The 12313-nt window shown below is 40.5% G+C and overlaps 1 protein-coding gene across 3 annotated transcripts in view; it reads right to left on the reverse strand.

Moving 5' to 3' along the window:
- Positions 1–1502: 1502 nt before the first annotated feature.
- CDK14 (cyclin dependent kinase 14) overlaps positions 1503–12313 on the reverse strand; it is a 313070-nt gene continuing 302259 nt past the window's right edge. For all 3 annotated transcript variants that reach the window (XM_051802182.1, XM_051802184.1, XM_051802183.1), the window contains one exon: positions 1503–5713. The gene's annotated coding sequence lies outside the window, so the exon portion shown is untranslated. The remainder of the gene's footprint in view (positions 5714–12313) is intronic.

Raw genomic sequence — 12313 nt, forward strand, 5'->3', positions numbered from 1 at the left:
CTCTGTACAATGATATATTTAATTCAGACTTGTTGGGCTTTTTTTTTCAGAATACTGGCCTTTCTACGACTTCAGTTAAATCCCAGTGTACTGTAGATAGGTTGTCACAGATATATCCCTTGTCACATCTGGATAAACACATCGTGCGGTGGGTGAGCAACTGGCTCACAGGTTGAGCACAGATGGTAATAGTGAATGGAGTAACATCAGATTGGTGACCTGTCACTAGTGAGGCTCCATCTTGGGCACTGTGCTCTTCAACATCTTCATATATGACTTGGTCACAGGACTGGAAGGGATACTAAGCAAGTTTGCAGATGACACAAAACTCAGAAGAGCTGTTGACTCCCTTAAAGGCAAGGAGGCCCTGCAGAGAGACCTCGACAAATTAGAGGACTGGACAATCACCAACCATAGGAAGTTCAACAAGGGGAAGTGCTGGATTCTGCACCTGGGATGGGCCAACCCTGGATGTACATACAGACTGGGGAATGAGATGCTGGAAAGCAGTGCTGTGAAAAGGGACCTGGGGGTCCAGGCTGATGACAAGTTAAATATGAGGCAGCAGTGCCCTGGCAGCCAGGAGGGCCAACCATGTCCTGGGGGGCATCAGGCAAAGCATCGCCAGCCGGTCGAGGGAAGGGATTGTCCCTCTCTGCTCTGCACTGGTGCGGCCTCTCCTTGAATATTGTGGCAGTTTTGGGCACCGTAAGATAAGAAAGATATTAAGTTGCTACAGGGTGTCCAAAGGAGGGCAATGAAGATGGTGAAGGGATTTGAGGGGAAGCTGTATGAGGAGCGGCTGAGGGCACTTGGTCTGTTGAGCCTGGAGAAGGGGAGACTTCATTGCAGTTACAGCTTCCTCATGAGGGGAAGTTCAGGAAGGGCAGGCACTGATCTCTGTGGTGACCAGTGACAGAACCGAAGGGAATGGCCTTAAGCTGTGTAAGGAGAGGTTTAGGTTGGATATTAGAAAAAGGTTCTTAACCCAGAGGGTGGCTGGGCACTGGAACAGGCTTCCCATGGAAGTGGTCACAACACCAAGCCTGACAGAGTTCAAGAAGCATTTGGAGGATACAAGAAGCATTTGGATGATACTCTCAGACACATGGTGTGACTCTTGGGGATGCTCCTGTGCAGGGCTAAGGGTTGGACTTGATGGCCCTTGTGGGTCCCTTCCAACTCGGCATATTCTGTGATACTGTGATATCAAAAAATGGAAAGAGACACCAAGTAATTAACTTACTATTACAGACCAAAATATGAAGAACCTTGCCCAGTGTAGTTAGCACTGGCTTCTAGTTTTGATGAAGTTCATGTTTGACTGAATCAGTGCCTAATCTTTTCAACTCATTAGTGTCTAGTGCCTGCCTGCTTCCAAGTACTTTTCATTCCTTAAAAATCTCATGTTTACAACCATTTCCTTGTTCAGTTTTTGGAGAACAAAAGGGAAAAGAAAGGTTTTATTCCCTGGGTTAAGTCTAGATCACATATACAAAGGAAAAGAGAGATTCTGCTACACTTTATTCAATATGATGTTACAAGAAAACAACAGTTACAGCTGACAAACCATTACATCTTTCATAATACAGACAAATTACAAGGTGTAACAAATAATGTGACATTTATTTTACTGTACTGCTTACTATACTGTTCTTCTGAAGTATATATATATTTAATAACATTAACATTGTTTTCATGTACCAGCCTTCCCCTTTTTTTTTGTTAAAAAAAGAACACCTCTTGGTGCACCACATAAAAATCCGCGTGGAAGCTGGCAAGCAGAGATTTTGTATGCAGCACCATTGAAATGCTTTTTGGGGGATGGGAATTATTAGTGCATCCTTTACTTTCAGATTTTTTGCTTATGTGAAAAATGCAAGGCAGTAACATACAGTCACTCCACCTAAATGCTGGTAGGGGAGAGTATCGTTATGCTCAGTAATGCAGCCTAATTCTGTTTATATGAGGTGTCTACATTTTGCTCCCCAGTCTGTACAGCCTAAACCTTTTATATAACAAAGATTACAGACCCAATAATATTCACAGATGATTATTTTGTATATGAGCATATCAGAGCATTGACTACACATTTGGTTGCGTGCACTGACAGGGTGCACTGAGGGGTGTCCTTCACCCACCAGCCCACAGGGTATTTATTCTTATCTCCCTCCAGGAGTCTGAAGTGCAGAACCCCTGTGCATTAAAGAGAAAGCAAAACCCCCTGTGCCTCTATCTACTGCAGATTGAATTTTCACTGTTGTACTGATGACTTGTCCTAAGTCATGGTTCTGATTTAAAAAAATAGTGGAAATTAAAAGGACCCAACCAATCCAGGACACCATACAGTAACGTAATATAGGAAGTATTGGAGTGTCCTGTCTGGTGTGGTGCCTGCTGGGTGTGGATTAGAGCTGATCTGAACCCAGCAGGAGAGAGGACTAAGCCATCTCCAGCTGGTTGACTAGTAAAATCAGATTCGGTGAACTTGAAACTTGTAAGGACTCTCTGTATCATGCAGGCCATCTCTATCACCATCTTCCCTTCCACGTTCACTTAATATTAGATCCCACAGAGAGTTAGAACACTTTTATCTGCCTGCTATATCTGTTGCCCTGTAGCTGCTCTCCCATCTTGCAGCAAAGCCACATCCTCTCAAGTATCACCAGGAAGGATCTACTGGGGCTCAGTCAAGTGGTAGGAAAACGCAAGTTATGCTGCTGCTGGCTACTGACACCAAGCAAGTTGCACAGTTTCTCAAGGACTGTGCCCCGGAGACTACTGGTCACTGAAGCCAACTTTTGACTGTTGACAGCATGAAACTTCGTGTTCCAGGTACCCACAGCACATCTGGAAGGCTGGGCTACTTCTTGTCCCTTTGAAGATTCTGTGGGGAACTTATTTGGGAAGGATGAGAGAAAAGGATCTACTACTGACCTTTGCTGAAGCTGTCTCAAGACCACTGATGTGGTTTAAACAGCCCACTCTGCAACACTGAGAAGAGCTGTGCTGAAAACAGCTGGAGGAGTGGGCAGCTGTCAGGGGGGCCTAACTGATGGATGTCAGTCAGGCTAATCATGCAGGTAAGGGCTCTGCTGAAGGGGGAAGAGGGAAATAAGGCCGTACTGCTAACTGTCAGTTCCCTGGCCAAAGGAGCTTCTGCTTTCTAAAAAACCCTTGATATTTCCCATCAGATTTGATGTTTCAGAAGATTAATTTGCAGTGCTCATGTGAACAGCACCAGTGTGCTGTCCCCTTGGTGCTGGGAGAACATCCCCAGGGCCCAGAGCCTCCACGGGAGAGCAGCAAATCCAAGTCACCACAAACCCAAGGCAATCAGGGGGCCTGCAAAGTAGGTGCATAAGTAAGAGATCTTGGTCACTTCTTAATGATCAGTAGCTGAGATAACCTCACTACTGCTGAAGAATAAGTTACTACTTAGAAGCCTAGATATTTATGAACTTTCCTTCAGGCAATTGAGTTCAAAGATTTTTGGACCAACTTTATTTCAGTGGTTGCTTAAAAGTGGGAATGGGGCAGAGAAGATAATCTCACTTGCATGTGTGTGTACACACACATACACACATACATACATACCTTAAGCAAATACTGTATGTGAGTCACTATGGATAGTAATGTGCTAGGCTTGTGGGAACAGCTGGGGAATTACTTTCTATATTAAACCTTCAGATGGTTAGCTGAGCAGCATAATTGCTTGCCTCTCAATTTAAGCTGCCAAGTAGAAACATCTATGGAACTACCCTTATATTCCTAATCAAAATCTTTGTTACATTTTCAAAAATTCTTCAGATTTTTGCAGCAAGTTTTTTTTTAAAAATAGCTAATTTTAATCATCAAACTGCACACGATTTAAGTAGCAAAGATAATGTATAAAAGACTTTTCTCTTACAAAAAAAAGAAATATGAAACCCAAACAAACAACATCTAAGGCAGTTTCAGTGTGTGATAAATTCAAAGTTCAGTGGTCACTTTTCCCCTTATAAACACAGGGGAAAAACTGTAGTAAGTTCTAAATAGGATTGTGACTGAAAGTGGCTTTCAGATGGCTTTTTGCAGATCCTGAAACAGAGATGTCATTGGGGAAAATTGTCTTTTAATGGCTGTACAAATACTGAGAATATTTCCACAGTTCAGCTCTTTGAAAGTGTAGACTCCTGTCCTAGTTCATTAAGAGACCTTTCGTAGCTACTTGTGCATTCAAGGATTTGCCTTATTGGGTGATTTTTTCTTATTAAACACTGCTGGAGTTTTTAATAAGATGGCAGTAGCACAAATCCTTTTCCCCTCCTTTTAAACACTGAAAGCTAACCAAAGTGTTACCACACTTCTTAAAAATGTAATTTGATGCATCCAGCAAGCAAAGGATGTCAAATTTATGTGTAGAATAATATTGCCTAGCAAGCGTTTCTGTCCGAGCAGGACTATAACTCAACAGTGATTTTTGCACCATACCCTGCCCTTTCTGAATGCAAAGCATTGTATACAGTCAGGGCAGTTTTTTCACACCCCTGAACACAATGTTCTCCCCAACCATAATGTATCGGGGCTTCCTTTTCTAAAATCACACAACTTAATTTCTTGCAAAGTTTGCATTTGAATGACTCATTCAGAAAAGCTATCTAAAGACCAAGGATCATGTAGTGCCTTCCAATCAGCTCAGAATACGTACTGAAAATAACTTGAACGGTGCTTTGGTGTGGAACAGCAAACAATTTGGGATGAGGAAAATTCTTTACCTTGCTTTGTACATGGCAAAGTAAAACAGCTAGATTTAATGGCTCATTCAATGGAAGTTTTTCTGTACCTTAGTATCTGCCTTGAATTAAACAGAATAGTTTCATCATCTCTGTTTTCAAGAAAACATTCCAAACCAGGTAACTACTGTGAGGAAAAACAGAGATGTTAACCAAGACCCATAAAAGAAATATATATTCTTGAAGGAAATAAAATCATAAAGAATTCACTGTATATTCACTGAATGTCAGCTGCATACATCTCATCATTTTTGTTTTGTCCTTCTCACAGGCCTATTTTGAAAACTGGCATGCTACATAGCCTAAGCAGAGTAACCAAATTCAGAGTACTGAAGTAAACATGCAATTATTGCCATGTTTTTAAAATGGATATGAATGGTCTGAGGGGATAATGAAAAAAGAAATAACCCAACAACACTTCAGGAAGAGTGGCAAGGTGTTATAATTGTCAGCTGATCAGACAAGTTGGGCTTGCCCTGGAAGAAATAGTCTTCCCACTGGTTGCAAAATATGCATAACTCTCAAAGAAAACACACAGTTCTTTATGCCACCATTGCCTCTTTTAGTACAGCTGTTACTGAAGAAGTGTGAACACCAAATGTGTTGTCTGAAAGTATTTAAGACATTGCTGGTGCTTACAAAGATGCAGCGCTGCAGTGGAAAATCAAACAAAATCAAACACAAAAGACTGAAAGAGTACATGCCATGTATCAGTAAGCAAAAGCTTAATCTGCACATAGTTCTCTGAAATCACAAGGTATCCAAATGCGTGCAAGGTTTTAAATAAATTGCAGGGAAAAACAGGGTCTTGCCAGCTTCAATTTTCTTTTGAATGAAATCCACCATAGAGAAAGAAAGGAAACAGGCCGTGGTTCCTTCCTGGTGTCAGCCTCCTCATTAGGTTTTTGTTTCCCTCCTCCAACCTGGTAAATTTAATCCTGTAAGGAAACAATATAAATTATAATAAGCCTCATGAATTGCATTTTTAAATGTTGTTTTAACTTGGTAAAAGATAGGTTAGTCCAAAGCTAGTTATGAAGACACCAGCTCAGAGTGAAGGACAGACTTAAAAAGCACGTTTAGAGCTGGTATGTCAGGAAAATGAACTTAAAACACCAATATTTTTGGAGTGGTCGCCCAAGTGAGATATATTAATCCATATTAATGTATCTCTGCCCCAAGTGCTAATCTTCAGAGGTGCCATTAGCACTCACATTCTCCATGGAAATTATAGACAGCCATAAACAGACAGTCAGCTCTTCTAAAGGTGATTACATCCCCTGAATGCAAAGGAAGGTTGCTAAATGCTGGCACAGCTTCAGGAGTTTACAAGGTCTTTTTGGCCCCTTCCTCATGGAGTCCCTAGTGATCACCTCCACAGCAATGCTTGCAACTAGTTTATCAAAAGGTCTCCTCAGGTCTCCTTCCCAAGAGTTGTTTGAGGTACCCTGGGGCACATCACAAATATTTCTGCAAACACAACCAGGTTATGGAGCTCCTTGGTGTGCTGCATTTAAATGTATTCCTCTTTAGTTCAGTGTATTTCTATTAATAGGCAGATGACTAAATTCTCTCCTTTCAAATAATAAAATAAACACTATATCCATAGCATCACTTATGTCATCTTTCACTCTGCTGATGTATAAGCTCAAAGCAGTAACTGAACTTGCAAGCAGATATCCTGATGCTTTTGAGGTTTACACAAAACAGGAGACAGACTGAGAATGTGGGATGTGTTACTGTAAAACAAAGCATCCAACAACTGCAAGAAGAGCCAAGTAAAGGCTAAATGAAGGCTAGGTGAACTGAAGCCACGAAAAGGATTTTATAATTAACATATTTAATTAATAAATGTCCAACTAAAATTCTATGCCAAGTAATAAAGTGAGAAATTTCTGAGAAATTCTGAAAATATATTTGTTAGGTTCTTCAAGACCAAGGATTGTAACTACGGACCTGATACATTTTTAAAATGTAGTTGCAGGAAGACAGTCAGATGTGAAGGAATTTCATCACTTAAGAAAAAGAATGCTGAAATATTCATTGAGCATGGAACTGGTTTGTATTAGCATGTCCTAAAACTATATAAATCAAACTGGGTGCAGGTGCCAGTGAATCTAGTCTAGCCCTCATTTCAAAAGCAGGAGAAAAGCAAGGCATCATTTTTGAACTGCAGGTTCAAGCGTAACATTTTAATTGTGTCTTTCAACAAAACAGCCCAATCTCTTAACTTTCGTAATTTCCAGGGTTCCTATCATGATTCTTGAGAGCTCTTCTTCTTTTCTTTAAGCACCAGGATACTTGGATTGGATTAACAAAAGTCTTGGGCCCTCTTGGAGCTTGGTCTACTAATTCTAGAGTCCTTCCTGGGTTACTTCCTAAATGATTCTGGAGTTTGTGTGGACTGTCTATTCCACATGGAAGACCTACTTTCCCCAGGGTCTAGAGCTTGGCTGAAATGCCAGTAGATCTTGTTTCAAGGAATACATTTGAGCTGATGCATTTAGTTTACTCTTCATAAACTTAAAAAGAAAAGCAGTATTTGGAACATGCAGAGATTCACAACTGCTCAGTGGTAAAACACCAATGACAGTATTCCTCAAATTCCACATTTCCTTTCCTTCAAAAACACTTTGTAGGGATGTCCTTTTTGGAGCCCCTCCTTACAAAGAAGCAACTAAACTCTCAAAGCTCCTTCAAAAGTTGAGCTTGCATTGCCCCTACTGCCTCCCACACTACACCTGTGAAAGGCAGTCTTGCAGTTTGGAAGCCACATCTGCCCAGATTCAGAATAGCTGGCCAAATTTCAGGCTAAGCCCAAATTGCTGGAGTTCTAGAGATTGGCATAAGCAGCAGTGACATCTAAGACAGGAAACAAAATTATAAGCACAGAAAAGCCTTTGGATGGAGGCTTTTCTGGTAATTATCAAACTACCAGAAAATGTTCAGATTTGAGAAAGCTTTCTATCAGTGGGCCTCAGGACAATTTCTAAAAGAGGTAAGCATCACACTTCTCTTAGGGGTATGCTACCATTTCCCAGTAACCATACTACATTTTCTGGTTTCAAGTTTGGCTCTGTAGGCAAAGCTGATGATACATTCTCCAGGGGAGGGCTTGAGCTTGTGAAATGGGGAATACCTTCATTAGCACTTCCAGACTCAAGCCCTAGAACATTAAGAGCTTCCTTAGGAATGACCAACTGAGAGCTGCTGCATGTAACACAGGGGAAAAAAAAATCTTTGCACTCTGGTAACCACCACCAGCACAAACACAGAACAAGGGCAGAACACTGAAGACTAAGAAAGGGTAGCAGAAGTTACAGGTTTCCTGCTCTGGCTCAGTATAAGGCAGCTGACAGTTTTATCATCAGAACTCCACCAGCTCCAGCTGGGTCCTGCTGTGCCAAGCTTGCAGCTGCGGTAACTGCTTTCCTGTGAAAGCTGAGAGCCTGCGTAACAGTACGGTGGGCAACGCCACCCCCCACTTTCTGCACAGGCTCAAGATTTAGATTAGATCAAACAGTAAAATCACCAGAAAAGAGCAAGACTTGATGCCACATTTCACCAATGGTTCTGGCTGGAGAAAGCTAGAAGACAGTGCAGCTGGAAGCAGGGAACAGTATGGTGGTCACAGTCTGTCTGAAGATGTGTTGAAATGCCCTGTTTGGGAAGCTGGCCTGCATGACAGGAGCTGGCCCACTGCTCGCACCAGTGCCATAATGGCCAGGGTGTTCTGAGGTTGAACCCTCAGCTTTGGCTGCTTATGCATTTCCACCATGTATAAAATGTCCTTACATGACACAACAAGCATTGTAGTCAGGAATAGATAATGTTTGCATCTGAATCCCTAATTCTCTGAATGTTTATTGTTGATTCAAAGTAGTGTCAACAGGTGAAATCCCTTCCCTTGGCATCAGAGTGCCCTCCTGGAGTGCCAGCCTTCTCCTATCCTGAGGAAGAGGAAGAAACTGAACACAGATGTCAGAGGAGTGCTGTAAGCACTGTGCTCCTTAACTTTTGTTTTTGTTGAAGATGGGACTCACATGAAATAGGCACCTCTCCTAAACTGGAGAAAGAGGAGAGTGTCTTTTTATCCACAGCAGAAAATACACAATAAAACAAACAGAAAATTTTAGACTGATGTGAACCAGTCTTTTTATTAAAAAAGCGTTTTTTCTTCAGTGGGGCTCTTGAACTGAAACATCAGTTGTTCACACAACCAAGACCTGAGGCAGGGCCCTCCACGAAGTGCTGCCATTCAGTTTCCAGATGGCTGTAGTGGGCTGACCTTGGCTGGATGACAGGTGCCCACTAAACTGCTCTATCACTCCCCTTCCCAGCAGGACAGGGAAGAAAGAATAAGATGAAAAATGACTCATAGGTTGAGATAAGGTAGTTTACTAAAGCAAAAGTGAAAGTTTGCATGCGTGCAAGCAGGAAGGAAAATAGCGAGGTTTATTCTCTACTTCCCATTAGCAAGTGGTGTCCGACCATCAGTTTACAGTGCTGATGCTGTGCTCAGCAGTAGCCAAAACACTGGTGTGTTACCAACACCTTTCAAGCTACCAAGCAAAGCACAGCACTGTGAGGGCTGCTATGAGGAAATGGAACTCCATCTCAGCCAGACTCAATACAGTGGCTCAGTAATTCCATGTTTGCATTTTTAAAGATATATTTTAGAAATATCCTTGCTTAGAATTTAATACATTTCCCTGATCATACAAATCAAAGTTTCGCCTGGTGACTTGGCAGATTGTGTTTATGGCTTCTGGTCACAGCTTTGCTTATAAAAGCATAAATTGTTAAATGGAGTATTTACAACTTGTGATTTCCCAGGAGCAAAATAGGGTTCTTTCATATTTCCTTAAAAAGCAAAGCAAAGCAAAATCAACCCCCCAAACAAACAAACAACAAACCCTGAAACATAACAGACTGCCTTAAAAATGAACTTGTGTTTTTCACCACAGATTCAGGTACTTCTGGTTTTCATGACATTTCTACTAAACCTCATAGTCTTCTTCAAGCAAGTTATTTATGTACTTGAAATACTAAGTGACCTACATGAAGTAACTAATTTCTGTGTTTGTTGTCTAGAGAAATCATCTGCTCATGCATTCTGTTTGTCCCAGACAATAATGGGATAAAGAGTAATCCACCTTAAAAATGGCAGTTGCCAACTTCAGAATACAGTAACTGGTGATGTAACAGTGGTTCTAGAAAGGGATACCAAAGCTTTTAATTTAAACACTACTCATACTCTCAAGACATGAGGCAGAGGAGGGTGACTAAATCCCAAATATTTTTCTTTATTTTAATTAGTGAAAGAACATAATTTCCTGTAAAAATGCCAGTTCAGTACACATTCTTTTTGGCAGCATCATCATCCTTCTCTAGATACTTTTAATTTCTGTATAAATTATCACATAAGGTGGAGTTATGCTCCCGCAGAGTCCTTAGCATGCAAAGCACACTCAGAGTGCAGGTCTATTTACATGGCAGCTGATTTAGCATTATTGTAAGAGTATTCCAGATTTAAAGTAAAAATGTGAGCTGACAACTGGAGATACTGTATTCTCTATGAGCTGAAACATGGGGGTGTTTAAGTTCATCAACAATAATGCTCTTTCTGCTTTTCCCTCCACCATGTGTCCACACCACAGATGCTGTTCATCCCCTTTGAAAAAAAAGTACACAATTAACAGGTGATTTTTCTTGCACCTTTTATTCCTAGCTTTGTTAGAGAAGTAATTTTAAAAAGCCAATCAGACATTATCAATACTGTTTGCACCCAGACAGTACCTACATGCAACTTGTTGCTATAAATATTAATTAATTGGATCACCAATACCCATAATGCAACTTTATTTTGACCTACATGCCCTATGAACTAGATATTTTTTGGATTCAATTTCCTTAAAACCAACTGTCAGCATCATGTGATGGAAGAGATGAAAAATGAAAACGAGTGTTCCTGCTGTGCAGGTGAGTGACCTGTGGGAGACAGCTCTGCCTGCTAGGATTTTTACACGTACCATCAGACACAGACCAATTGATTAGATCATCTTATACCTGCCACCAACTAGGCTCAAGAGACTAATTAGAGAGAGTACTGCCTGCGCAGGCACCCCATTGACACCTAATTTGCTCAGCCAAAGCCTTTGGGGAGAATGTATTATCTCTGCAGCTGCACTTCATGCATTTCTGATTTAAGGCATAAGCAAGGAGTACTTCTTCACTCTTTTGCACAAACTGAATATATAAGCCCTTAAGTGCTAAATACAAGCAGACAAATTAGATTTGGCCAGTCACCATAAATTCTTTTCCCTCTTCAAATATAAATGCGTATATACATGCATACATGTTTTGGTTTATATCTATGTCTGTAATATATATGCACAAATGCAAACATACAAATAATGTGTATGTAGGAGTCTGAAGGTGTGTGGAAAGGATGGATATACAAAGATATTTCTATAAATATATGCTTTAGAATATGCAATTTTCACACTGTATAGCATGCCTTCCTTTGCAGGGAAGTTTTACTTCTGTGAAATTTAAAAGAAATGCATTTGTTCTGATATATGAAAAATAAATGCTCTGCAGTGTTGTTAACTCAGGCTCAGAATTACCCCATGGACAAGGCTCAGTAGATCGCTGCTTATAGAGTTGCTCTGCGTATCTTCAGAGGTGTTAGTTCAAAGATTGTTTCAGTATACAGTCTAGCTTGTTGCAAGCTTTTCTTCGATGGACTATACCTTGTTTGTGGTTTCCTGAGGAATACTGCTCACTAAGGCTAAATATAGGGTTACTTAAGTTGCTTTCTGCTGGGCTTTAGTTTTATCTAGTTATCCATGCCCCAAAATACACAGGAGAGGCAAGACTTAAGGCTGTCATTAAAAATTTATTAAAAAAAAAAATAGAGAGATGTGCTAGAAAAATGATGTTTTTTACAAACTGAGAAGGGTTTAAAAAAAATATTTTCAACTGTAGGCTTGTTAGTGATTCCTGAACTAAAATACCTTGTAACACACAGGAACATGATGGATTTGCATCACTTCTAAAATAGCACTGAAACCAAATATCTTCTTCCCTGTGATGTGTCTACAAAGCAACTTTCAGGAGTTGAACAAGGATGAATTATTACAATATAATTTCAGTTTGTGTCAAAGCCCATGTTGACACAGTCAGTTTAAGTGTCAACTCAGGATCCTGCACCGCTGTAATTAATTAAAGAAGCCTTAGCAAAATATGTGCAAGTTACCTGTGTGGCTAAAACATCAGGTGTAATTTCCCTTGCCAGGTACACTATAAATGCAACTTCCAGTCTTGTTCCAAGGATGGGGCATAACTCAATAAAGAGAGAACATCCTCACCTTCTTCCCCTCAGACAGGCCACATCTTTGCCAATTCACTTTATATTTCTTTAGCAATATTTAATATTATTTAATGTTTAAATGACACCTCTACATTTCTCTGGTTTATGTTCCAGCCTTTGGATTTAGAGTGTCTTTCAAAATGAGTGCTCAGTTTTAGCTGTA

Source organism: Manacus candei, unplaced genomic scaffold (genome assembly GCF_025592945.1).
Source record: "Manacus candei isolate 608988 ecotype Guabito, Panama unplaced genomic scaffold, ASM2559294v1 h1tg000056l, whole genome shotgun sequence".
Taxonomy (NCBI): domain Eukaryota; kingdom Metazoa; phylum Chordata; class Aves; order Passeriformes; family Pipridae; genus Manacus; species Manacus candei.